This window comes from Diceros bicornis, chromosome 22 (assembly GCF_020826845.1).
Source record: "Diceros bicornis minor isolate mBicDic1 chromosome 22, mDicBic1.mat.cur, whole genome shotgun sequence".
In the NCBI taxonomy this organism is placed as follows: Eukaryota; Metazoa; Chordata; class Mammalia; order Perissodactyla; family Rhinocerotidae; genus Diceros; species Diceros bicornis.
Genome location: NC_080761.1, coordinates 13,586,674 through 13,612,916, shown reverse-complemented (window position 1 = coordinate 13,612,916; position 26,243 = coordinate 13,586,674). Strand labels below are relative to the sequence as shown.

General features: G+C 37.1%; 1 long non-coding RNA gene across 1 annotated transcript in view; it reads right to left on the bottom strand.

The window, feature by feature from the left end:
- Positions 1-26,243, bottom strand: part of LOC131419968 (uncharacterized) — a 146,744-nt gene that overhangs the window by 19,051 nt on the left and 101,450 nt on the right. The window contains exon 3 of the long non-coding RNA XR_009223413.1: positions 17,352-17,476. This is a non-coding gene — a long non-coding RNA (uncharacterized LOC131419968). The remainder of the gene's footprint in view (positions 1-17,351; positions 17,477-26,243) is intronic.

Here is a 26,243-nt window from a genome sequence, read left to right as displayed (position 1 = left end):
TTTTACAGTTCCGGGTTTTACTTTAGGTCTGTGATTCATTGAGTTAAATTTTGTATATTATGTGAGGTATGGTTTGAGGTGGATTTTGTTTGTTTGTTTTTGTTTTTTGCATGTGGTTAGCCAGTTGTTCCATTACAATTTATTGAAAAGACTATCCTTTTTCCAGTAAATTTTCTTAGCACGTACATCAAGATCAATTGACCACATGTGTGGGTCTGTTTGTGGGCTGCCTGTGATATTTGCTCATCAATAACACAGTCTTGCTTATGATTGCTTTGTAGTAAATATTGAAATCATTTACCCTGTCTGCATTCTCCAACTTTATTCTTTTTCAGTATTGATTTGGCTAATCTAGTTCCCTCACCTTTCGGTATAAATTTTAGAATCAAATTGTTGATTTCTAGAAAAATGCCAGGATTGGCTGTTAATATCTATAGATCAGTTTGTAAGAATAAGTCACCTTAAAAATTTTAGCCTTCAAATTCAAGAACATAATGTATCACTCCATTTAGGTAAATCTTCTTCACTTACTTTCATCAATATCTTATTGTTTTCACTATTCAGATCATGCATGTATTTTGTTAGGTTTATAATTAAGTATAGTATCTTTTACAGTGCTAGTATAAATTGTACTTTAAAAAATTAATTTCAAATTGTTCCTTGAAACTGTATGAAAAGATATATAATTTTTGTATATTGACTTTGTATCCTGCAACCTTGCTGAAGTCTTATATTTGGTTCTAATATCTTTTTTTGTAGATTATTTAGGATTTATTATGTAGACAATCATGTTACCTGTGAATAGAGACAGTTTTATTTCTTCCTTTTCAATTCATTTTTCTTTCCTTTCTTTTTCTTGTTTATTGCACTGTATAGAATCTCCAGTACAATGTTGAATAGATGTAATGAGACCAGACGTCCTTACCTTGTTCCCAGTCTTAGGGAGAAAGCATTCCATTTTCACCATTAAGTATGATGTTAATTGTAGGCATTTTGTAGAGGTCTTTCATCAGATTGACAAAGTTCCCTTTTTTCCTAGTTTACTAAGGATTTTTCTGATAAATTGATGTTGAATTTTGTCAAAAGTTTTTTCTCTATCTATTAAGATAATTATATGTATGTTTTCTCTCTTGATAGAGTGAATTGCATTGATTGATTTACAAATATCAAACCAGCTTTGCATTCCCAGGAAAAGATCACTTGTTCATAATGTATTATCTTTTTACATAGTGATCATTTCAATTTGTTAATAGTTTCTTGAGGATTTTTGTATGTCTTTTCACAGGGGATATTGGTCTATACTTTTCTTTTCTGACAAAGCCTTTATGTTAGTTTTGATAAAAGAGTAATACTAGCTTCATAAAATATTTCTTCTTCTACTTTCACAAAAGTCTGTGTAAAATCTGTGCTATTTCTCCCTTGAATGCTTGGTAGAATTTGCCAGTGAAGCCCTCTAGACATGAATTTTCTTTTTGGAAGAATTAAAACTACAGATTTAATTTCTTTAACAGATGTAGAACTATTAAGGACTGAGCTTTGGTAATTTGTGCCTTGTAAGGAATTTATCTATGTCACATAAATTGTTGAATTTATTGTCATAAAAGTTTTCATAATACACCCTTATCATCTTTTTTAATATCTGTAGGGTCTGCTGTGATCGCTACATTTTCACCCCTGATATTGATAATTTGTGTCTTCTCTCTTTCTTCTTGGTAAGCCTGGGGAGAGTTTTATTAATTTATTGATTTTTTTTTTAAAGAACCAGCTTTGGTTTTATTGATTTGAGTCTTTCTCTCTCAGTTGTATCAATGCCTGCTCTTTTGTTTATTTATTTTGGCTTTTTTGGGTTTAATTTGCTCTGATTTCTCTAGTTTCTTATGGTGGAAGCTTAGGTTACTCACTTTAGATTTTTTTTTTTTTATGCTGTAAATTTCCCTTTACTCACTGCTGTAGATGCATCCCACAAATTTTGATATGTGTAATTTTATTTTCATTCAATTCAAAATATTTTCTAAGTTCCCTTGTGACTTACTCTTTGGACAATGAGTTATTTAGAAGTGTGTTCATTAATTTTCACGTATTTGGGGATTTTCCAGATATTATTTTGTTAGTGAATTTTAATATAATTCCCTTATGATCAAATATCATACTATGTATGATTTTAATTTCTATAAATTTATTGAGATATTTTTATGGCTCAGAATGTAGTTTATCTTGGTGAATGTTCCACGTATACTTGAAATGAATGTGTATTCTTCTGGTGTTGTTTGACGTAAATGTCAATTAGGTTAGGTTGGTTGATAGTTTATTAAGGTTGATAGTTATGTTGAGGTCTTCCACATTCTCACTAATTTTTTTCTACTTTATTGATTATTGAGAATTCTCTAACTATGGTTGTGAATTTGTCCATTTCCCTTTTCAGTTTGATCATTTTTTGTTTTGTGTAAAAGCTCTCTCGTTAGGTACAAACTCATTTAGTATTGTCATGTTTTCTTAGTTATTTGACCACTTTGTTGGTATTTAATGTCTGTCTTTATTCCTGGTAATATTCTTTGTGGAGAATTGTAGTTTGCATTATATTACTATAACTCCTATATCTTTCTTTTGGTTAATCTTTGCATAGTACATCTTTATCATATATTTACTTTTAACATGTGTATGTTTTTATATTTAAAGTGTTTTTCTTTTAGACCTTCTATAGTTGGGTCTTGCATTTTACCCAATTTGACAAGTTCAGCATTTTAATTGCATGGTTAGATAATTTATATTTATTGATATGGTTGGGTATAAGTCTACCATCTTTAGATTGTTTCTATTTTCTTTGTTTCTTTCATTCCTCTTTTTCTGCCTTCTTTTTTATTAAATGAATATTTTTTATTATTCCATTTTATCTCCATCCTTGGCTCATTATTTATACTTATTTTAAGTCAACAGTTGCTATAGGGTTTACAATATACATCATCTACTGTCTTTTTTCATGTCTGGTAAAAAAAAAGAAAAACCTTAAAATTCCCAATTTATCACTATCCCCTTTTGAACTAATGTTTTCATACTTTCATATTTTTGCTACTGTGAGTGGAATCATTTGCCTCTGTTATATCTATTAAGCATCAAAGATGATAATTAATTTACTAACAAACTAACATTTATTGAACATCTACTATGTGCCAGATACTTTGTTCATTTATATGAATCATGCCATTTAATACATATAACTCTATAAGGTAAATACTTTTATTATCTGCATTTGATAGCTCAGGGAAGTAAGTCACAGAGCAAGTAAGTGACTTACCCAAAATTACACATCCTTGTGGTAATTGAAATCAGCCAGTCTAATTTCTGTGTTTGCAACCTCAATCAATACATTACAGTTACGGAACACAGTAAATGTATTAAATTGTAAAACTTGCTAGTATTTTTAGTTTTTTTTCTAAAATTCTCTATGGAAAAAAATATATTGTCTGCAAATGGCAAATTGTTCCTACCCTCTTATTCACTAACTAGCTAATATTGTCATTTCTTCTTATTGCATTTGCCAGTACCACCGGAAAAATAAAAAAAATAAAAATAAAAACATTAAAAAATTTTTAAAATGTCGTTTATTCTTGATTTTATAGTGAATGTTTCTATGTTCTTATCTTCAGTTTATTAGAATTTTTAACAGTAACAAATGACTGTATTTTATTGAATGTTTGATAAAATTTTCTGATTTCTCCTTTTCTCTGTTTTTTTAAACCTATTGTAATCATATATTACATTATTATGGAAACCAACAAAAATTTCTAAAGAGAAGAAAAATTATTAGGGACAAGTAAAATAAACTTTCTCTAACTCAATGAAAGAAATTCATATTCACCTATGAATATAGTGACATGTGATTTGAACATTCCTTCCAATAACAAATTCAATCAATAATAACATTCAATAAATTTTTACTAACTACCTAAGTGGGCAAGAGGATTTGCACAGTTCCTAATGACTAACATTATCTTTCATATGTCAAGTGCCGAAAAGACCGAATTTTACCCAGTGTTCAAATGGTGGCATTATATTGCTGCAATCTGTTCTATAACCAAATCCAAAAGTTGATTTGATAATTTTAGTGAAGTACAGTGCTGAGTCTAGAACATAATCTCATCAAACACATTTTAAATTCTTGTTTGTAATGCAGCCAAGGTATTACCATGTAGCCTCTAATCCATCTATTTAAATGGCAGGTTCTTAGAATACAACTATATCTGCAGGGTACCAGAAGCTCTATGAGGTAGGGAAGCTCGGGTACAACTTCTTACCTAGCAAAGGAATCTCCATGATCTTGTCTTCTAAATTTCCATTAACATGACGCAATCTTTTTATATAGCACCAATAAGAATGAGTGGATGTGAGAATGATACTTAAATTAAAAACTAAGCAAACGATAACACTTCATTAATTTCTTCTTTCTCCAACTGACTCAAGAAGATCAAAAGAATTGGGCCTGTTGAACACATCCTAATATACAGACATTCTCTAATTGTATTATGTGCTCATGTCTCTATCAACGTTGATGGCTTCCTGAGATATAGATCTGTGTGTGTGTGTGTGTGTGTATATATATATAGATATATACACACTTGTGTGTCTACATAGTATACAGAGATATACTTATAAGTACATATAAAAGTTTTTTTTTTCCTAATAACTAAATGGTTGAAAATCAATGGTAGAGCCCCAAATATAAAGCAGGGCTACATGGATAGATCCTAAACCAAATTTCTAGATAAATATTCTAGTTAGTCTCTAAGGCTGCACTATCCAATACTGTAGCTACCAGCCACACGTTAAATAAAATTTAAAATTCATTTCCTTATTCATACTAGCTACATTTCAAGCGCTCCATAGCACATGTAATAAGTGGCTAACATATTGGACAGCACAGATATAGAACACTTCCATCTTCATAGAAAGTTCTATTGGACAGTACTGCTCTACAGATTACAAATAGTCCTCATTCATCACTCAACAAGAAGAAATTCAAGAAAAGTGTTACAACATTTCAAATTCTTCTCCACATAGCTCTGACCAGGAAGACTTAAGTCTTACTACACAGAGGGCCTTCAGCAATAGGACAATGGATTTTCCATAATATTCGGTGGAAAGTGTTAAAGCAATAATGCCCCCACGCCACTTCTGAATTATGACTCCCAAAGGAATGTTTAATGATGCTAAAGCAGAAAATTCATAGTGCTCCAAAGATGGAAGATTAGTTTTTGCTTGCATCTCAAGTAGGCAGCAACTCTTCAGATGAAAAGTAGTTCAAAGCTCCATATAATCACCAGAGCAAGGGCAACACATATTGAACAGAAATAATGCAGTTGCCAAAGAGAACAAGAGCTGAAACATTGCTCAACTATAGCCATCATCATGCAGAGCTTATTGGAGAGAAGCTAAATCATGCATAAACATAAATAAATTAAGACTCATTAGTTGAGAACAATACTTTTAGCAAGTACATAAGAAATACATACATACATATGTACATAGGATTTATTAATAGACCCCTAAAGAAAGAAGTGGTCACAGAAAAGTAGATGACATCCCTGGGAACAAACAGCATATAGAATACAATAAAGAGATCCACCAGTATTTTTTTAAGTTATGTGGTTGAAGGTTCATCACCTTTTTCTTAATAAGCAAAGATGGCAAGTTGATATTAAAAACAAACATATGTATATATATATATATATATATACACACACACACACACACACATATATATATATATATATATATATATATATATATGGTCATCCCTTGGGCTCCACGAGGGATTGGTTCCAGGACCCCCATGGATATCTAAATCCACAGATGCTCAAGTCCATTATTTTAAATGGTGTAGTATTTGCATATAACCTACACACATTCTCCAGTATACTTTAAATCATCTCTAAACTACTTATAATACCTGATACAAAGTAAATGCTATATAAATAGTTGTTACACTGTATTGTTCAGGAAATAATGACAAGAAAAAAAGTCTACGTGTTCAGTACGGACACAATCATCCCCAGCCTTTCAATCCGTGGTTGGCTGAATCCACGGATGCAGAACCCGCGGATACGGAGGGCCAACTCTATCACACTTTTTTATTTAGGGGGAGATATAATATTTGTAAAGCTCTAATTTTGTGGATTGGGTTCTTTCATTTTCAAAATACCTCTTTTTCCAATCTTCAAACACTCTTTAGTTAAAGAATATCTAGTTATTATCATCTAAAAAAGCCTGGATTGAATGCAATCTACTTGTCTATAGGAGTCAAAATTCTTGTTTTTAGAGTAGAAAACCAAGTCAAAGCCTTTCCACCCTTTATAGAACTCTGGTGAGGCTTATTTCTGTGTGTTTGTGTATGTGCAAGTGTGTGTGTGTGCACACGCGCACGTGTGTGCACTTATTTATGTGTGTGTGTTATACCTTACAATCACATAGATTTCCCTACAGATTGTGAATACATCGCCCACCTTTGCTTTGGTTGAACTGAGAATCAGGTCAAACTTTCAGGAAGAGACTATAAATCTATTGAGGGTTTTTTTGGCAGTGATGAGAAGACCATTATACATAGGTTCTTCTCAAGATGTAAATCATTAAAAAGTACATCAGACGATGTCATCCCTTATTATGCTCAAGAAAACATCGAGATTCTCTTGCTTATTTCTTGCTTGTGATCATACCACAGTAGAATATAGAAGATAAAAGGAGAACAAAACATCAAAGAAGGCAAGCCACATTCACCCTCATTAGCTGAAAAACCTCTTGAAGCCGTTATTTATTGTACACGATGATAGTAACACCAGTTCCAGTACAACAGTAACTTTAAAATATGCATAGGGTAAGAATTTAAATGTTAGTGCATGAATTTGTAAAACATTTCATACACATTCAACATTCTGACAGTTATCAAATAAACCCAAGAATAAGGTATAGCATCATTCAATTCCCTTTCAGGTGGGTAAGATTTAAAATCAGTGAAAATTTTATTCCTTCTTATTCATTCCCCTCTGCAGCTGTATTCTTGGCAGTGACCTGTTCCTCCTTCTGAGGTTAGACAGCATGATTTAAAGCATGGCTCTCTTCTCATTCCCTACAGTAATTAGTCTGCCTTGCTTTACAAAGTTGCTTGCCAAGGAACATTTTAATTGGGCACTAGTTTCTACAACTAACTAAAAGTCAAGGTTGGTGGCCCTAAAGTTTGGTGCTGAAACATCCAGATGATCCAATATCATTGGTCATAGCTCTGGCTGGAAATTTTAGTTTCTTTTAATGGCTGTTGAGTGAACTTAGTTCTCTAAAATGAGAAGTATTATCCATTATCTTAGAGTTGCTAAAGTCTGCATCTGGCGTCCACACAAACCTCCCAGGAATTATGGTAACCTACACAGTGATCCTGGATCCCATACTCTTGTAACATTAGGGTTTTACAGGGCATAGTTACCTGCTCTGACAGGGTTTGTTTTTTTTAAACTCTGAGGCTATTTCACCAAAAGCCTACAAAAGTGAATGGGTCTTTATATGAATGTGTATAATTTATTAACAGTAACAGCAACACCTTCAAAGCATCTATTTGCGTATATTGTATTAGGTGCCAAACACATAGGATATTTGATGTGCAATAATTCTAATTGCAAATTGTAGCAATTTACAACCTAAGAAAATATACCTTACGCATCGTTAGTTAAGAAAATGCAAATTTTTATTCATCTACAATCAGTTGTGCTCTGACTTGGCCCATGGTACAACACGATTCCCTCTTGGAGGACTTGCTGCAGTGAAGACTCCAGAAGAGGCTGCAACCCGAGGCGACAGAGAATAGTGGAGAAAATGCGTTGACTTTGGAGCAAAATAGAAGTTTCAATTATACATCTGCCACTTAGTGACTATGTGACATTGAGGGAGTGTCTTAACTGTGCCGAGTCCTTTTTCTCATCTGTAAAATAGCGATGTAGAATTCTACCTAACATGGTTTGTAAGGAGACCCCATATACACGTCATGACTGAAAGAGATCAGGGTCTCTAGTAAGCAGTCAGCATATGGTTGCCCTTGTTATTCTTTTAAAGTAGCAATGAACAAACATACACACACACACACAAGTCCTTTTCCAAAACGTCTCTGTGGCAACACCTCTGAACTCTTCTAGACACACAGCAGCATTCAGTTGACCTTGCTCTTACTGAGTGGTACACACGAAGCGTGTTTAATAAATATTTGCAAAGATCTGCTTGCTGATCTAAATATGAATCTCCTGTTTTGAAGTCAAAGGGGATTCTTCAAGTGAGCAAGATTTAAAAAAAATTTTAGAGGTTATCTTCTACAATCCTCACATTCTAACTTATATTACATGTAAACAGTAGAATCTACAGTATGTAATAATATATTCTTTTAACATAGCCTTATCATGGTTTCCTAAATCTAGCAGATCTGCTATTTTGTAAAGGATACAAAATACGTGTGCAAGCATGCATACACACACATATTCACAGACCAAACTTCCCAATGATTTTATCTTTAATTTATGGTGGAGATTTTTCATCCTATTTTTCTCGTCCCTGTTATGTACAAAAGAGGGCTTGCATTACAAAGCCTATCTCATTCTTTTAAATGCATTGAAATTTCCATTTGTATTTCTTTAGCAATTTTTTTTTTTTTTTACGTTAGACAAATCCTCTCACATCAGAACTTAGAACAGGGGAATCCTCCTATAATGCATTTGGAATAGTATCACTTCACAGAATGAATTCAACCTGAGCACAAAGCTAATTTTTATCTGAGCCAGCTCCTTTGCAAGCAAAATGGGACTATAGAATGAGATAAGAAATGTTAGTTCTTTATCGCTTGTGTAACAAATCTCGTAATAATACAGAATGGCACGTTAGTTATTTCTAGTGACACTATCAGGACAGTAATGAGAAAAGAAAAGCATTATATATTCATTCTCCTGACAGGTATTACAAGAAGATTGGGGGCAGACAAAAAAATTAATCAATTACGCTTGGCCAAAAGGGAAATAGGAACAATAAGATGTCCTGGAAACCAGAACAAAAAAAATCCACTGCACTGGAACAAGTTCAATTCCTGTCCACTTTGGGAGACTCTTATCAAGCTCTCATCAGAATCTACTTAAATTCTTGTTCTTTGTTCTCAAAGAGTCTTCTATTGATAGTCACCTCATTGAAAAGAACCTCTGCTAGTCATCCTCCCTTAACCGGCCCTGCAATACAACCACAGGGCAGAGGTTCCCTCTACCTCCTGGACCAACTCTTGTATCAACAATCCCAGAATTAAAGCAAGGGAAATGGCCCATGGTGAGAAAGGAAGGATTCCTACGTTGGAATAGAAGCCTGGGGGCCTTACTTATCATCATTTCAGGAAATTCATTATGTGATGTTCCTAATTACAGTAGTCCCCCGTTATCCAGAGGGGAAATCTTCCAAGATCCTCAGTGGATGCCTGAAACAGCAGGTAGTACCGAAACCTATCTGTACTATATTTTTTCCTGTACATACACACCAAGATAAAGTTTAATTTATAAATTAGGCACAGTAAGAGATTAACAACAATAACTAATAAAAAATAGCGCAATTACAGCAATACATGGTCATAAAAGTTACTGTAGATCTTGGCAACCTCAGCAAACAACTTTTTTCTTTCCTCATTAACCTGAGAACTTTCACCCATTCGCTTAAAGGAAGCACTTTACAGCTTCTCTTTGGCATATCCAAATTGCCAGCATCACTACTCTTGCACTTTGGGGCCATTATTAAGTAAAATAAGAGTTCCTTGAACACAAGCAGTGTGATATCACGACAGTAGTGGATACAGCGTGGATGTGCTGGACAAAGGGATGATTCACGTCCTGGGAGGGACAGAACAGGATAGCATGAGATTTCGTCATGCTACTCAGAATGGCACACAATTTAAAACTTATGAATTGTTTATTTCTGGAATTTTTCAGTTAATATTTTTGGACCGTGGTTGACCCCAGGTAATGAGAACCGCGGACAGCGAAACTGCGGATAAGGGGAGACTATTGTACAATGGGAGAAAACATTTTGGTGAATTAGATTACTTTTAGTGGAGACTAGGTGTTTATTCTTCACAGTGATAGTGCAATTATCAAAGAATGCAAAATTACAGCTATAGGCTTATGTTTATTTTTATGTTTAAAAAATTGAGCTAGTGGCTTATTTGCGATGGTTTTAGGAATTCTGAGAGTATTATGTTACCTGGACCAATAGAAAATCTGCCTTTGTGAATTTCCTGAATGGTGTTTTGAATTTTACAACACTTAATGTATGTTCTTATACTTTTATAATAATTTTTATTTTTTGTCCTTTTTAACTGGTCTTTGTAAATTAGGGGATAGTAGAAGAATGACATGATAATCAAAAATAATTCTGTGAATTTAGCCCAGAGCTCTGAGAAATGTTCTAAATTAAACTTGTGAAGCAAAACAAAAGACTTAACAACATCACCAAGAAAGAAAATAACCATAATAAGGAAAAATGTGTGACACAGGTCAGCTTGAGAAGCAAAGTCTCTGTTTTACCAGAAACAGAAACAAAAAAGAATGGAAGCATTTTAGTCAAAACTTGCATTTGTCTGGGTTCTGTCTTTTATTATTATTGCCCGTTGAGAATAAACAGTGCTTTTGTGTTATCAAATGGCCTCGAATTTCCCAGTGCTCCCCGGGGTGGTGGTGGTTGTGCTTCTTTCTCTTTTGATACAGGCAATGCTGGGTTAAGAAGAAGCTGACAAGGAGTACCACAGAAACTGGAGGTTATTAAAGTGAGGCCCCCAGACCAATGGCATCAACCTCTCCAGGGAATTTGTCAGAAATGCTACCGAGTCAGAAGCTCTGGAGTGGAGCCCAGCAGTCAGGTTTAGCAAGCCCTCCAGGTGATTTTGACGTCTGCCAAAGTTTGGGAATCGCTGATCTAAAGCAGACAGAAGATGGATCAGGAACAGTGTAAAATGGCCAGATCACAGCTATGTGTGCTGTGCGTTTGATTTCTTTTCTAAATACAAAATGTGACAACATAATAATGAATGCACCAGGATTGCTGATTTTTGGCATTCTTGAAAGAAATCTGAGCTTATCAAAGAAAAAAATTTTTAGAGTTTGATAATTCAGTAATTATAATTCACACAGTTTGATGTGAAAATACATAGTATTGGTGGATGGGTGTTGCATATAAAAAGTACACTTAGCAGCTTAATTTTTTAAAAAGCTTATGAATTGGGATTCTTTTAAATTGGAACAAGATATAAAAAGATATAATTGAGTTAGAATTAGTTTTAAAATATCTACATGGACTCATAACAATGAGGAGGTCCTGTGACATGTCACTAAAATATTACATGCCACTTCTGTGATCACTTGGCATACAATTGTCAAGGAATGAATGAACCAGGCAACACATCTTTGTGCTTTATTCCATCTGAAGGAACCACTGTTTTCAGTGACAATGAACCATACCATTGGGCTAGATAAGAACGATATCACCTGCAACATTTTGTGGTCAAAGTAAGGATGCTTATAAAGGTAACCATCAAAGATCTCATCTCAAAGTCCACTTCAAAGCCCAGTCATGATATGTCTCAAAATGCTTAAATAAATTGATGATGTTATTGTCCATTGGAAAACGGTAAGTTAAAAGAGCTGTAAGTCCAGATCTGTACAAAAATGGGCATAGGTAGCATTAAGTGTGTATATGAGTTTCCACTAGTGTTTACAGGAAAATGTTATGTTTTTATCAATTTAAAGTATTTATTTTTCAAATTAGGTATATCCAAAACTACAATTATAATCAACACCTGAGTTATCCATGACAAAATGTAGAAAGGTCTAGAGAAGATAGATTTAGAACAATTGTCTTAGTCTGTTCAGGCTGCTGTAACAGATTGCCATAAATGGTGGTTATATTTATTTCTCACAGTCCTGGAGGCTAGAAAGTTCAAGATCACGGCACTGGCAGATTTAGTGTCTGGTGAGAGTCCACTTCCTCATAGATGGCACCTTCTCCCTGTGTCCTCATGTGGTGGAATGGGCAAGGAATCTCTCTGGGGTCTCTTTTATAAGGACACTAATTCCATGACACTAATTCCATTCATGAGGGCTCTGCTCTCATGACCTAATCACCTCCCAAAGTCTCCATCTCCCAATACCATCCCATTGGGGGTTGGCATTTCAGTATATGAATTTTGAGGGGACACAAACATTCAGACCATAGCAATAATGCTTTAAGGAATCTATTGTTTGTATTATTTTCAAGTGGAACAGTAATTAAAGTACTGATAAGAATGGTAGTATATTGCATTAAAATAGAGAAAATAGGTTAGGTAATATGTTTATTATATGTATCTTGTAAGTTATTCATAACATAAAAGGTAAAACTATGTAGTTATGTATGCCTGGGACTGGAAAGAATGAGGAACTGCAGAGAAGTTTTCAAAACGTGTGCAGAACACAAGACTGAAGCCATATGGAAAAGCATTTGTGGATAAAAGCATGCAAAATCAACAAGTTCTCAGTTATATTCTTCACCAGCTATATCTTCACCATAAACATACTGTCTGCCTTACAACTGCTCTCTTCATTGCACTTATGCTCCTTTTTGACAGCAGAGAGATTTGACCCCAAGAGAATAAGATAAGGGGATGCAAGAGTCTATCTATAGACTCATCATTTTAGATATGAGTGGATATAAATTCCTTTCTATCAGGATTTTTTCTGAGAAAGAAAGCATTTCTTAAAATGGAAGGGCTAGTAATTTCAGAGATCCATCTCCACTCAAAAGGCCACTCATTTACGAATGGGTGATGGGAATGGCTTTAATTGGCATTATCTGGCTCTTTTCCAATGGATTGGGAAAATGATAGACATGTTAAAGCAGAGTTTTCTCAAATGATTTTTAAAAATTTTTCTAGATACACTAAGATTATTAGGGAAAAGAAAAATGTAGACTCATATCTTCTGGGAAACCTAGCTACCTAATGGACAGCAAGACTTGACAGGCATAACAGTATGCTGTTCTTTGAAGTTCTATTTGGCAAAGCTTCGAGGTTGGCAACTACCTAATAGAGGTCTAGTCTCCTTTACTAAAATCTTGGGGCCAGATGTATTTGAGAATTTAGATAATTTTTCAAATGTAAGAAAGTTTATGGCACATTTGCTTTATAATATATAACTATTCACAGATGGTCTGAGATAGCATCCTGTAATCAAACACATGAACATTTCTGCCATGATATATATAAAGTCACACTAAGTTATAGAAATACAGATCCTTAATAGCCTCATGTGACCACAAGATGGGTTTTGTCTCCAAATGAGATGTCTCAAACTTCTGAAAAAAGACTCAATTGTTAGAAATTTTTAGAATCTGGAATGACACTTAAGGAATTGTCAATCTGAAAAACAAAAGTTATTGCTATTATTTACTATTATTACTATTACTGTTGTTCATACCACCACTATTACTGCTTATCATGTGGCAGACATTTTGCTAGTGGTTTATTAAACGCTTTCTAAACCATCACAATAGTATTTTAGATGCACAATAAAACCCCATTTTAAGAACTTAAGAGTCAGACACATGGTAAGGAGCAGAGTCAAGATTCTATTCTATGAATGTCCAACTCAAAAATACATGCTTTCATATATATATTATGGAAAAATATTATGGAATAATATTCCACTATTATGGAAAAAATATTTTTCCACTATTATGAAAAAAGTGATATATATATCTTTCCCCTATTTCTTTCTTCCTTTTTTTATTGAACACATATTTATTGAATGCCTACCATGTTTCAGGCATTTTTCTTGACACTGGGGAGACCATAGGGAACAAAGTAAATGTTCTGCTTTCATAGAAGCTATACTCTAATGGGGGAGGGCAAAATACACAAATAAAAATAGATTTAAAAAAGATAAAGTAGTAATAAAAACAATGTAGAACAAAGAAATAATAAGTAATGATGTGGGGACACGGACATATTTCCAATAGGGTCATGAGAAAAGGCCTCCCTAAGGGCTTGGAGTTGATACCTGAATGAACTGAGGGAAGCGTGGTGACTGGGAGAGAGCATTCTGGGCAGACAGAAGAGGAGATGCAGATGGCCTGAGGTGCAGGGCAGCCAGATAAAATAGTAGTATGTTCCATGTCATGTCAATATATCCCTGTGTGTTGCCGGTATGCCCCTTGTAATATTTGGAACATACTTACACTGAAAACTGATTTAATATTTAACTGAAATACAAATTAAAATGGGTGTTTGCATTTTAAATTTCTCAATCTGGCAACCTTACTGAGGTGAAAAATGTGTTTGCCTTATTAGAAGCACAGCAAGGAGGCTGAGCAAGAGGCCAAGGCAGCTAAAACAGAGTGATCTGTCAGAGAGAAGTTGAAGAGACTGTCTTGTGCGGTAGTCAAGAGCCACAGGTGGCTGTTGAGCACATGAAATGTGGCTGGTCAACACACAGATGTGCTGTGATTCTAAAATACAGCCTGAATGTCAAAGACTTAGCATGAAATTGAAGGTGAAATACCTCTCGTTAATAGTTTTTACAGTGATTGCCTGTTGAATTGATAATATTCAGAGTATACTGGGTTAAAGTATGTTACTGAAATTAATTTCAGTTATTTCTTTTTATTTCTTAATGTTTCTAAATTTCAAAATTACATATGTGGCTCACAATATATTACTATTGGATAGTGCTGGATGAGAAACACTATGGCTAGAGGAGGAAGGAGACCATGCAGAGCCTTGAAGACCATGATAAGGACTGTGGGTTTTACTTGAACGGGATGGAAAGGCATTGGAAGGTTTTAAGCAGAAGAGTGACATTATCTAACATATTTTTTAAAAAATCACTGGGATTGCTATCTTCAGTCCCCTCCAATGAACCCCCAACTAAGGTAACTTAAACACAAGTCTCTGTTCCAGGTGACTTCTGTTACTATCTGCAGAAATGATCCTTTACAGTCATAGCCCCTTATCCTGGGGGGATACGTTCCAAGACCTCCAGTGGATGCCTGAAATTTCAGGTAGTACCAAATCCTTCATATTTCTATGTTTTTTCCTATATATACACACCAAGATAAAGTTTAATTTATAAATTAGGCACAGTAAGAGATTAACAACAATAACTAATAAAAAAATAGAACAATTATAGCAATACATGGTAATAAAAGTTACTGTAGATCTCAGCAATCTCTGCATACAACCTTTTTTCTTTCCTTATTAAGCTGAGAACTTTTACCCATTCACTTAAAGGAAGCACTTTATGGCTTCTCTTTGGCATATCCGAATTGCCAGCATCACTACTCTTGCACTTTGGGGCCATTATTAAGTAAAATAAGGGTTACTTGAACACAAGCACTGCTTTACTGCCACAGTTGATCAGATAACTGAGATGGCTACTACAGGCAAGTAGCATAGACACAGTGGATGCACTGGACAAAGTGATGGTTAACATCCCAGGCAGGCTGGAGCAGGATGGTGTGAGATTTCATCACACTACTCACAATGGTGTGCAATTTAAAACTTGCGAATTGTTTGTTCCTGGAATTTTCCATTTAATATTTTGGACTGTGGTTGACTGCGGGTAACTGAAACTGGGGAAAGTGAAACCGTGGATAAGGGGGGACTACCGTACTCTCTCGCCTTTTCTCCAAGTCCCAGGCTAAGTCATCACAGTGACTGCAATTTACCAGCACCACTGAGGTATCGCCTGCTGTTCTAAATCCTGCTTTCCAGAGTCATTGATTCAAAAATATTCTTGGAGAACCTCCCATATGCCAGGCACTATTCTAGATGCTAGGGATACAGCGGTAAAAGAAGGAAAAAGAAACAAACAAAACAAAATTGAAACCAAAAAATGAAAAAATATATATATATAGTATATTAAAGTGGTATGGTAAAAAATAAAACAAATGATGGTTAGAGAGTGCCTGAGTGGAGTGGGTTATTTTCATTTTAAATAGAGTGATGAGTTAGAAGCCCTCACACAAAAGAAGGGAGCGAGGGGCCCATATGGATATTGGGGGAAAGAGAGTTTCAGGCATAGAAAACAGCTAATGCAGATGCTCTGAGACTGGATTGTGCTTGGGATGTTGGAAAAACAGCAGGGAGCACAAGGTGTCTAAATGGAGCGAGCAGGTGCGATCACAGGAAATAGAGTATGCTTCGACTGAACTACCCACATCAAGGCTCCTGAAATACAATTAGAGGCAAATATGTGGCTTTGTGGAATTGTGAAGTTCCTGGGAAAGCAAAAATAGTTCTGGATTCTACTCGTGCATAGTCTGCCAGTCCCCTAACCACAAGGCTGTCTCGAAGCACACACAAATTTCTTGGACGGCAAAGTCCATTGCAGAGGATTTAGCAGAATCTGAAGCAAGATAGAACCGTCCAGCCAGATATGTTCCAAATCAAGGTGGTCTTCACGGTCTAGCTTTGCCACACCAGAACCCACCTAGTATGTATCGCAACAGGGAGATTGGATGGCTGTATCATCGTGCCCATGTCAGAACTTTTAAATGAGTGCACTCTGAGCTCGCCCAGCCCCCTGGGGAGATGGCCAGGAAGCACGCCGGGCTAGGATTGAGAGCACAGTTCTTCAGATAAAGTTTCACGTAAGAGGCAAAAAGAGCAACTAGTTTGTAAGGGAAGTGGATCAGAGACAAACAGGGGATTTCCAAAAAAAATGTTATATTCATGAAACAAGACGAAGCTGACATGAAAAAAAACCAAATAGAGAATTGAGAAATTATACATGCCATTGTCAAAATATAAAATTTATTAAATAAGCTGATCGGCATAGGATATTGAATGGTACGTTTTACACGCTAATAAGTGGTAAGAAGAAAGAAAAATTGGAGCAGGATAAGTGGGACCAGGAGTGCCAGGTGTGGGAGAGAAAGAGGCGGGAGGGGACAGCGAGACAAAGGCCCTCCCGCAGGAACAGGACGAGGAGGAGAAAGTGGCTGGAGCTTTGTCCAGTAGCTAATTTTTCACAACCAAAAAGGCCAGAGGGAAGCAGAGGATGTCTGTGGATCCCTCGGTAACCAGGGCCCCTCATTGTGCAGGTGTGTGCACAAAGAGGTGGATGGAGCAAGGAGTAAGGAGACATTATACAGAAGAAGAAACATTTGGGAGGAATAGACTATTTGGGGAAAGAAATGTGAAAGTAAATAAGGTACATGCATTCAAACTGTCACAGTACATGTTGGCCTGCTGGCCCATCAATAATTATCCATTGAACACTCACTAAGTGTCACACCGCCCTGCTCATGGGAGCTCCCAAGCTCACCTTGGAGAAGGACATACACGTGGATCCGCCACTGGAGAAAGCGAGACTCCGCCAACGCAGAATGATGACTGAAATCAGCGTTTCCCAGATGTGTTCTGAGGGTGGTGTTCATCCTATTATGTGTTCTGTGATAAAATAATCCAATGATCCAATATATTAGGAAAACATTGCAAACTATACTCTTGCCTTAGAGATTCCTAATGCACATTGGCACATTCAAGGCTTTGAGAAATTTGAGGTAAGAAACCTATAGAACCATGTTTAATCTACCATTTCCCAAATTTATTTGGATAAAGAACACTTTTATTCATGTAACCCATGCTCATATGTATCAGAATTAATGATCCATATTGTCTGCTGTGGGAGAATGGCCTTTGGGTGAACTTGCTGAGCCAGTTGGTTGTGGCTGGGCGTGGCTGGGCGTGGCTGGGCAAGCCTAAGGGAGAAACGCCCATGTGCACGTGCACTGTCTTTGCTGATACCCCTTCACCCCAGCAGACTTAGGATTTTCATAAAAGTGTCAGCCTTGCCTAAGATGATCTTGAACTAGAACTCATCCAGAGCCTAACACTGTGACCTGGTCCCATCTCTTCTCTCACCCACTTCTTAATCCTCTTTCCGTAACAGGGAGGGAGCTATGGGTGACATCTCCATCAAACTCGCTCTCACTCTCTCTTTCTCTCTCTCTCACTTGCTCTCTCTCTCCACAGCATTGAAAATAATCTGCTTTATCTTCTTTTTCTCCTCCCACTGCCTATTTCTTCTTTATTAACCGTTACCAAAAATTAACAAAAGTGTAAATAACAAAGTTAAGTGGGCTATGACACCACCAAAGGAATACCACATTACAAAGAAAAGTGTGAAATAAATTCTGTGGCAGGTGAGGTCACTGGGGGGTGGGACTTCAAAGAACACAGAGGCCTCACAGGGAAGCTTGAACAGATGGTCAAACTAGAATAAAGAGAGAATAGGAACGGGGGTTCTGGAGAACCAAGATGCCACATTCTGAGCAGAGAGACAGGCTCTCTGCATCCAAATCTTTTGCTCCCCGATTAGAAATAGTTTTCTCCCTATGGCTTTAAGTAACAAATTCTGTATTTAAGATGCACACTTTTGTTTTCCACAAACATAGTCACATCTGTCTATTTCATTATAGTTTTTTCTACATTAAATGTTCAAAGGACAGTAGCGTTCTCAGATTCAGACATTTACTTCAGCTAATGAAATGTCAAAACAGAGAGGAGAAGGTTGTCTCTTTCTTCCTGAGGCTTCTGAGGCAAGAGAGGGACTGTTTTTAGGGTCAGAGAAAACTACATGTTAAAAAAAAAACGAAAGAACCTAACACAGGATTTTGATATGTTGTGCCCTGCCACTGACTGGCCTGTGACAGTGACAAATTCTTTTAACCTCTTGGGGTTTTTGTTTCCTCATATGTAAAAATGAAGCAACGATCTAAACCGGGGCCAGCAAACTGCAACCAGTGGGCCAAATCCAGCCACCGACTGTTTTTATAAATAATGCTTTACTGGAACACAGCCACACCCACTTGTTTTTGTACCACCCGTGGCTGCTTTCTTCTCCCATGGCAGAGTTGAATAGAGGTGAGTAGTTGAGACAGAAACTCTATGGCCTGTGAAGCCTAAAATATTTTCTTTCTGGGAAAAGTTTGTTCAGTAGGGTTCTGCCAGCTCTGACATCCTATGATATAGATTATTACCCCACAAAAGGCTTAATTGTCGTCGCTGGAATACAGGTGTCGGGGTAGAGTAAATGGCCTGAGCAAACCACCCCAATTTAAATATTTCGTGCACCTTTAGTCGACTGCTTTTGCCACCCACAGCATTTTGACAATGAACCACACACCAGATTACTGTAACTAGTGCCAAGGAAACACATTTTGAAAACAAAGCTTGCTTTCTGGTCCATGCCTTATGAAAATGTATGATGTGAATCGCTCGCAAATAAGGTGTGTGGTGTGCTGTGTCTCCAGCTTTGAATTCCAGAAACCACAACATTCCTCAGCTCAGCCTCCTCCATGGAAGAGGGAGAGCTTGCCTTGCCAACCAGATGAACGAACCCTGACATTTTATTTATTTTACTTTCTGGAAACACTCACTCAAAGGGAAAAGGGTCCCCAAATTTTCTGCAGCTGCTGTCTGGATCGTTTTTTAAAAATATACCCAAGGAAGCTGCCTGGGTGGCCATGGAGAATGGTTGAATCAGCCTGAATGTCACATATGGGGTGATTTGAACAGTTCACAGTGATCAGATTATCCTCAGGGTCCTGGCCATGTCTGGCAGCCCACTCACAATTGCCTGCATACTATTTCCTAGGATTTGCCACAACACCAAAGGGATTTTCCTGGATGATGTTCTCCCCTTAACATTTAACCCAACACATTGAAAGACAAGCTATTCCAGGTTTATCAGAGAAGAATTCATTTAGAAAAATGTCAAGAACATAAAAACTCAATCACCAAGTGATTACAGACACTAAAGCTCAGAGTCTCAAAGAGATTCTAAATTCCACAAGACAACATTTTCTCATCGTGTGTATGTGTTTGAGGGAGAGGTATGCATGTTCTGCTAGACAGTGACATTACCAAGGTACCAATTTTGTATAATGAATAATTGCACATAAAATGAAAAAAAATAACAATAACAGACAAGAGAAGTCAATTATACTCGAATTTTGTAGCAGTGTAATAGGAATATGCTACTGGTAGATGCTGAGAGATGTTGATGAGTTCTTTGTGAATCAAAGCTGGCCCCATTCATTCTTTTGGTTCATAGAGGACATTGGACACTGGGACAGACCCTTGCAGGGATTGGGGTAGGGTTATTTCTTCTCATATATACCACATCCCTACCCATTTTTTATGTTGGGATAAGAATCCTGCAAGATAAGTATTTTGATGAGAAAATAGTTTGGGAAGTTTAGGGCAACTTAGCTGAGCAGATCGTCCCTCTCATCCCAAGAGACTGAGCATTTTGTACATCTGTGTCCCAAGAGCCAATTCCCGCAATTCTGCTCTCTAAGAGGAAAATGAGAAAAGCAAGGTGAGGAGGAATTCAAGATAACAGATCCCAGACCATCTCTAATCTCTGCTTCCCTCAGCAACTTGGCCAGAAGCTGAAGCTGCTCTTGGGTGAGAAAGGGGGCAGGGTAGGGCTTTGAATTTTCTGCAAGCATCAGTGCCCCCTGTCTAATGCAGATACCTGGAAACTGACATTGATTGAATGCCAACTTTGGGCTAGGTACTGTGAACACATTACTTCATAGCATTGTCATCACACTGCAAAGTTGGCATTACTATATGAGGATTTTCCCTATTTCATGGATGAGGAGGTTTAGGCTGAAACCAAGGAAACTGTCTCAAGTAGTAGATTTAATAGTAGCAAAGAAGGGATTTGGACTTCTCTCTGTTTGTTCCAAAACGATTGCTAGCCCACTACACACCTCTATGGGGAGAAGCCCTCTTCCTTCAGAGCCAAGTTTTCAGGAGAAAACCCTTCCCATTCTCTTTGTTCATAGAGGATGAATAACCCTCTAACGTGGCATGAACAGGGCCTGCATTCTCTCCAGACGTGTCCTTGGCACATGCCTCAAAACCCCAAAGCTTTGATTTGTAAGCTGCCGTGCCCTGCAAAGACTCAGCAGGATCAAGACCAGTTACAGAATTTTAGCACTTTATTGTGTGTCCAGTTTACAGGGATTCCTTGGAAGTGTTGCAATGTATCCTTGCCAACTGATGTGCAGAATTATATGTGGTACTTCAATACAGGTGACCGCATTGTAGGGGTGTTGGTTTGCCCAGTGTGTAGTTGTGGGGCCCTGGCCACCCTAAAAGAGAAAGAGGGGCTGCTTTTTTGTTTTCACTCTCAACTCTCTCCACTAGGCAGTGGCTAACACTCCACTGCTCCCAGGGACAGAGCTGTCTCTCTCATCTCTATCGTAATATAGAGATGATGCTAACGCTGTCACAAATCTCAGCAAGTCAACACAAGGGAGACCAGGAGAATCTGAGAGAGTGAAAAGTTCAAATTCTATAGTCTTCAAAGAATTACTACTTCAAAGAATATGACACATGCACACAAGCATATGTGTATGTGTATATATCTGGGCAAAGCAAGCCCTGGAAAGTAGGCAGTTGAGAATTTGTGATCCTTTGAAAGGTTATTTTGATGATAAACTAAGAATGATTTACAAAATTGAATTCTTCTAAAGTGCTTGAGAGCAATTTCTTTTCAATGGAAGGTGAGAAATTCATCCTTTTAATCTTGTTTGCACTCTTGTTTTCTTTAGAAAATTTAAATAGAATGTACTTGGTCTAAATTTGTTCATCACAAATTTCAAACGTGTGAGACCTGATTAGCAGATCTTACAGGAACTAAGGCAGATCTGAGAGAGGGTTTGTGAACAACCACTACATCTACGTTCCAAAATCAGTATCTTAAATGACTCTCTGATCACCCCAATCAAGAGAAAATAAATTTGGATAGATAACACAAGGATACCCATAAAAATGGTGACAGCAGCTACCTCTGTGCTGGGAAACTGAGGGGCTTGAAGCAGGATTGGAGGGAAATTTACTTAGATAGTTTTGTGTCTGTTGGATTTTGAATCAGGTGCTTTGCTTATTCAAAATAATTGAAATTAAATTCCTAACTTAATATTCAGTGTCACTATTTTTATTTATTACCTCTGAAAAGGAAGTTATTTGTTTTATTTTTATCCTCCTCATGTTTTTGCCATGACTTTCAAAATCTTCAAGGGCTCTCATCACTCCTTTCCTCTCTCTGCACCATGTCCGTTTCTACTCACTCAAATGCTGTGCTGGAAATGTTACTTGTCACATGATCATGCTGTGTGTCTGTATTTGGGTTATGCGTCTCCAAGGTGGGCTGCCAAGGGAGGTTGGATGAATGTTAGTTCTAATAGCTGACAGCCTAGGCTAGAATTTTGGCTTCTGCCTCTTACTGATTTTGTACCCTTGGCCAAGATACTAAAAATCTCTAAAGACTCAGTTTCCTCATTTCTGAAAAGAGGATAACAATCATAATGATAATAATAATATCTTGTTGAATTGTCAAAACATTAAATTTGCCCAGTGCTCTGCACATAGTATTCACTCAATAAATAATAGTTATTATTATGCCTTTGTGCTTAGTACCATGTACAATTCTCACACTTTAAATTCTTAAATTTCAACAAATCATGTTAATATAAAAAATGTTTCTGACTGAAGCAAATAGGTAATAAGGAAAAGTAGCCTATAGACAATGATGGGAATTGGAAAAGATGGGCAAACGGTAGTTGTCATCTAGAAATTACATTTCTTCTACTGCCTCCCCTACAACCAAACAGAAGGAAGTATACATAAAAGCTACCTAAGACTATCTCCTGCTGCCTTGTTTTTTCTTGGGTTGCTTTCTTGATATGTTGCCAAGCAGAGTACGGAATCCAGGTTCGGTTATTTAGGTGTGGTTTTCACCCTGGGTTTTCCGCAATGGTCCTTTGGTTTTGATCTTTGTTTCCCAGTATTCCTAAGTTGTTGGAAGCAATTCCCAGCCCTAGGAGAACCCAGCCTCCATCATTAGCCACTTGCCTGTCTGGAAAGACCTGCTCCAGAGAGGAAGTGAGTGGAAATGCTTTCATGGTTGGAATCAGTAAACTTTACTGAATGGCCAACACATGCTGAGTGGTGTCCTCAGGCAATACGGGGTACATGCCCGTGTCCTAGACATAAAAGAAATAATAGATTTGGCCCCATTCCCCTGTAGTCTTGTACAAGGTCAAAACAAAATCAGAAAGGCAAACTCCAAGATATGCATGGATGCACTCAAACTTGTGCAATGTTGGGTTGAAACATTCAGTCTGGGCCAGTCCCCTTGCATCCTTCTCTCTTTCTCCTGTGTCTCAGCAAATGCTTGACCCATCATTTCTAATTAAAATGTATTTTCTGGCAGGAAGCTCATCTGGCACACATATTTTAACTGCTTCTCAAATAAATAAATAAATAAATGGATTTGTCCCCAAACTCCTGTGTGGAGCAGACTGTGGGTGGTCGTCCTGAGTAACGTTAGACTCCAGGGCAGGAAACACCCAGCTCACACTTTTCAAAGTGCCAAGCAGCCAATTAACTAATTACACTCAGACATTCTTTGAATCTCCATGACAGGGCAATTCAGCACAGCAACATATAGATTATATTCCACACAGATCTGGGAAAGTGTAAAATGGCCACATGTAAGGAACAAAAAAGAATTTAAAAATATGACAGCAATGAAGCATAATTTTGCCTTTTGTCACAGATTCTGACCCGTATATCTCTACCCATCTTATAGGCTTAGTAGTAATATTAAATGCAGTCAAGAAAATGCAAACATGTTATATCCCCTGATAGAAAGGAAAGGAACATCTTGTTTTGCCTGCTGAAACTTGGCCGTTAAACCCAGCAGTTAAATGTTCACAGGCAGACTGTGGAGGAAGAACACCTGAATTCTGGGGGAAATGCATCATTCATCACTTTTTTCTTTAAATACGCAGAAATATTTTTTCCATCATCTTGTGCCTTTTTATAGGCTGTTAATGATGGAAGAACCTGATCAAATGCAGGCAGACTTTCACATTTAGAATGGATAAGAAGAAGGCAACAAATGCTAAACACGTGTTGTCCACTACCAGCCAGGGAATAGCTTTTTATTACATTTTATAAACTTTTAGATTGACATTGAGTTGGAAGAGCATTCACATTCACATAAGCATGCCTTATTTTGCACACTACTGCTACTAATAATAAACAGTGAATGGTTGGACTAATTCCTCCGGTCCTTGTGGAAAGGATTAACTTTGCTGCCATTTGTTTTATATTTGCTGGAGATTGGCAACTCCTAAGGTCATCATATACCATTTCCCAAAGATTCAAAGCCCAGATTCCTATTAAGGAATGCAGGAGACTTATAGATATAACATCCTCTTCCATGGGGGATGCTTTAGGAGTGCCAGGCTTAACACTGTTTTAGCTAGTCACGTGGCCCCAGGGATCCCAACTGAGCACCAAGACACCCTGGCTGCTGCAGCAAACCCACACTGGTGCTGCAGGATAGTTTAAATTTTAAAGGGGGAAATCCAGCTGTCCAACACCATACAAACTAATAGTATTAAATTGTTTGGACCTAACTATTTAAAAAATAGACTGGTTAGGTAATTCTTATGGATTAGGAGTGCCATGAAAAAATTACTGTGACACCAAAGGTGTCAGGAATCCAGAAAGTTTGGGAACCTTGAACACAGTCCAATTTATATGAACCCCAAATTCAAGAACATGAACTGCTACATGGCATCTGATCCATTCCATATGCTGGAAAACATATTATGGGGAGTAGAGGAACACTCACCTATGTAACTCTTATGGAAAAAAAAGTTGTAGAGCAAGGTCTCAAACATATTTTGATCCCTACTCTGTGCTGATTGCTATTTCCAACATGCTAAGGACTTCCTCTGGTGGTAAAGAATAAACAGTTCCCAATGTCAATGCAAATAATCCATAATTGATCTATAAATCAAAATTTGGGATGAGTATATTATGAGCTAGGTCTGAGGACTATAGCCCAGGGGGCTTTCTTACCTAAAGAAGGAAGCACACCAAAGAAGTGAGGTGTACACAGTGGTTATATATCATCTTGGAACAAAGAGCATACATCACATATGACAGGAATATCACTTTTACAATAGTCACAAGATTGCTCAGCTAGCATAGCAGGTCAGTGGTCACGAGGTGAGCACAGCAGGTTGGTAATTAATCCTTAGTTTCTAGAAAGAAATGCTTATCTTTAAGGAAACGTCAATATGGGGGGGAAGTTGCATCCCTGTCTTCAAGGGCATCATTCTTCTCTTTGGGACATTGTAAATATTTAAAGCAGATGTACAATGCATGCTCAACAGGCCACGTCAGGCCTTTTTGGAAAAACAAGGTCAGGCTGAATTAGTTTTAAACCAAATGGCTTCCTCATATACTCCAACATATGCTATTGCTTTTCATTTATTTATTACCTATAAGGAAGAAGTACAGAACCTGGGCTTTGTGCTGTGTGCTGTTCAGCAGAAGGGACTTTGAAAACAGAAATGAGAGGACATCTGTTGCTTCTCATTCCATCTTTGTTCTCTAATGTAACTCTAGAGGAGCTCGAGCTGTCCCTTTGAAACAACTTGCCCTGGAAAGAATTGTGCAGACCACAGATGCCAACAGTTTATCAAGGATGATGTTCAGTGCAACCTTTCAGAAGAAATGAGAAGGCTAGCATGAGCTATTAAACCCTACAGGAAACTGTGACCTGTTTAAGAAGCAAGAGGTACTTGGGATCCAGAAACCTGTGGAAGTAAATTTGACCCAAGGTATTGTAGGAAGTCTGGAATATCAAGAAAGTGGTTAAAAGATAAAAGACTTTGGCCACAATACTGTAAGGAATAGCTGAATCAGGACACCAGTAGCTATAAAAACATTGTCATTTGGCAAAGAAGCCTCAGTAGGGGGAAAATACCTAAGGGCGTAGGCAAGCGTATCTCTTGACTCCACTATGATGGGGCCATCTTGGAGTTGGTTGGAGGATTGATCTGTCTCTTTTGGCTTACAAGGGCTACTTAATGTTCCATTCATTTCTTTATAGTTAGTTCTACAACATTTTTGAAAGAGAAAACAAATTATGGTTAACTTAAATCTCAATTGTACTCTTCTAGATCTGTCCCAAAGAAAATAATGGATTAATAGCATTGTAGCATCAAAACTAGAAGAAGAATCATGCCAGGAACTGAGCATGGGTAATGAATCTCTTCCTTTGGGTCCCTTTTCTGCTGAACCTCTAACTGTGCCCTAGGCCGTGTGACTCCCT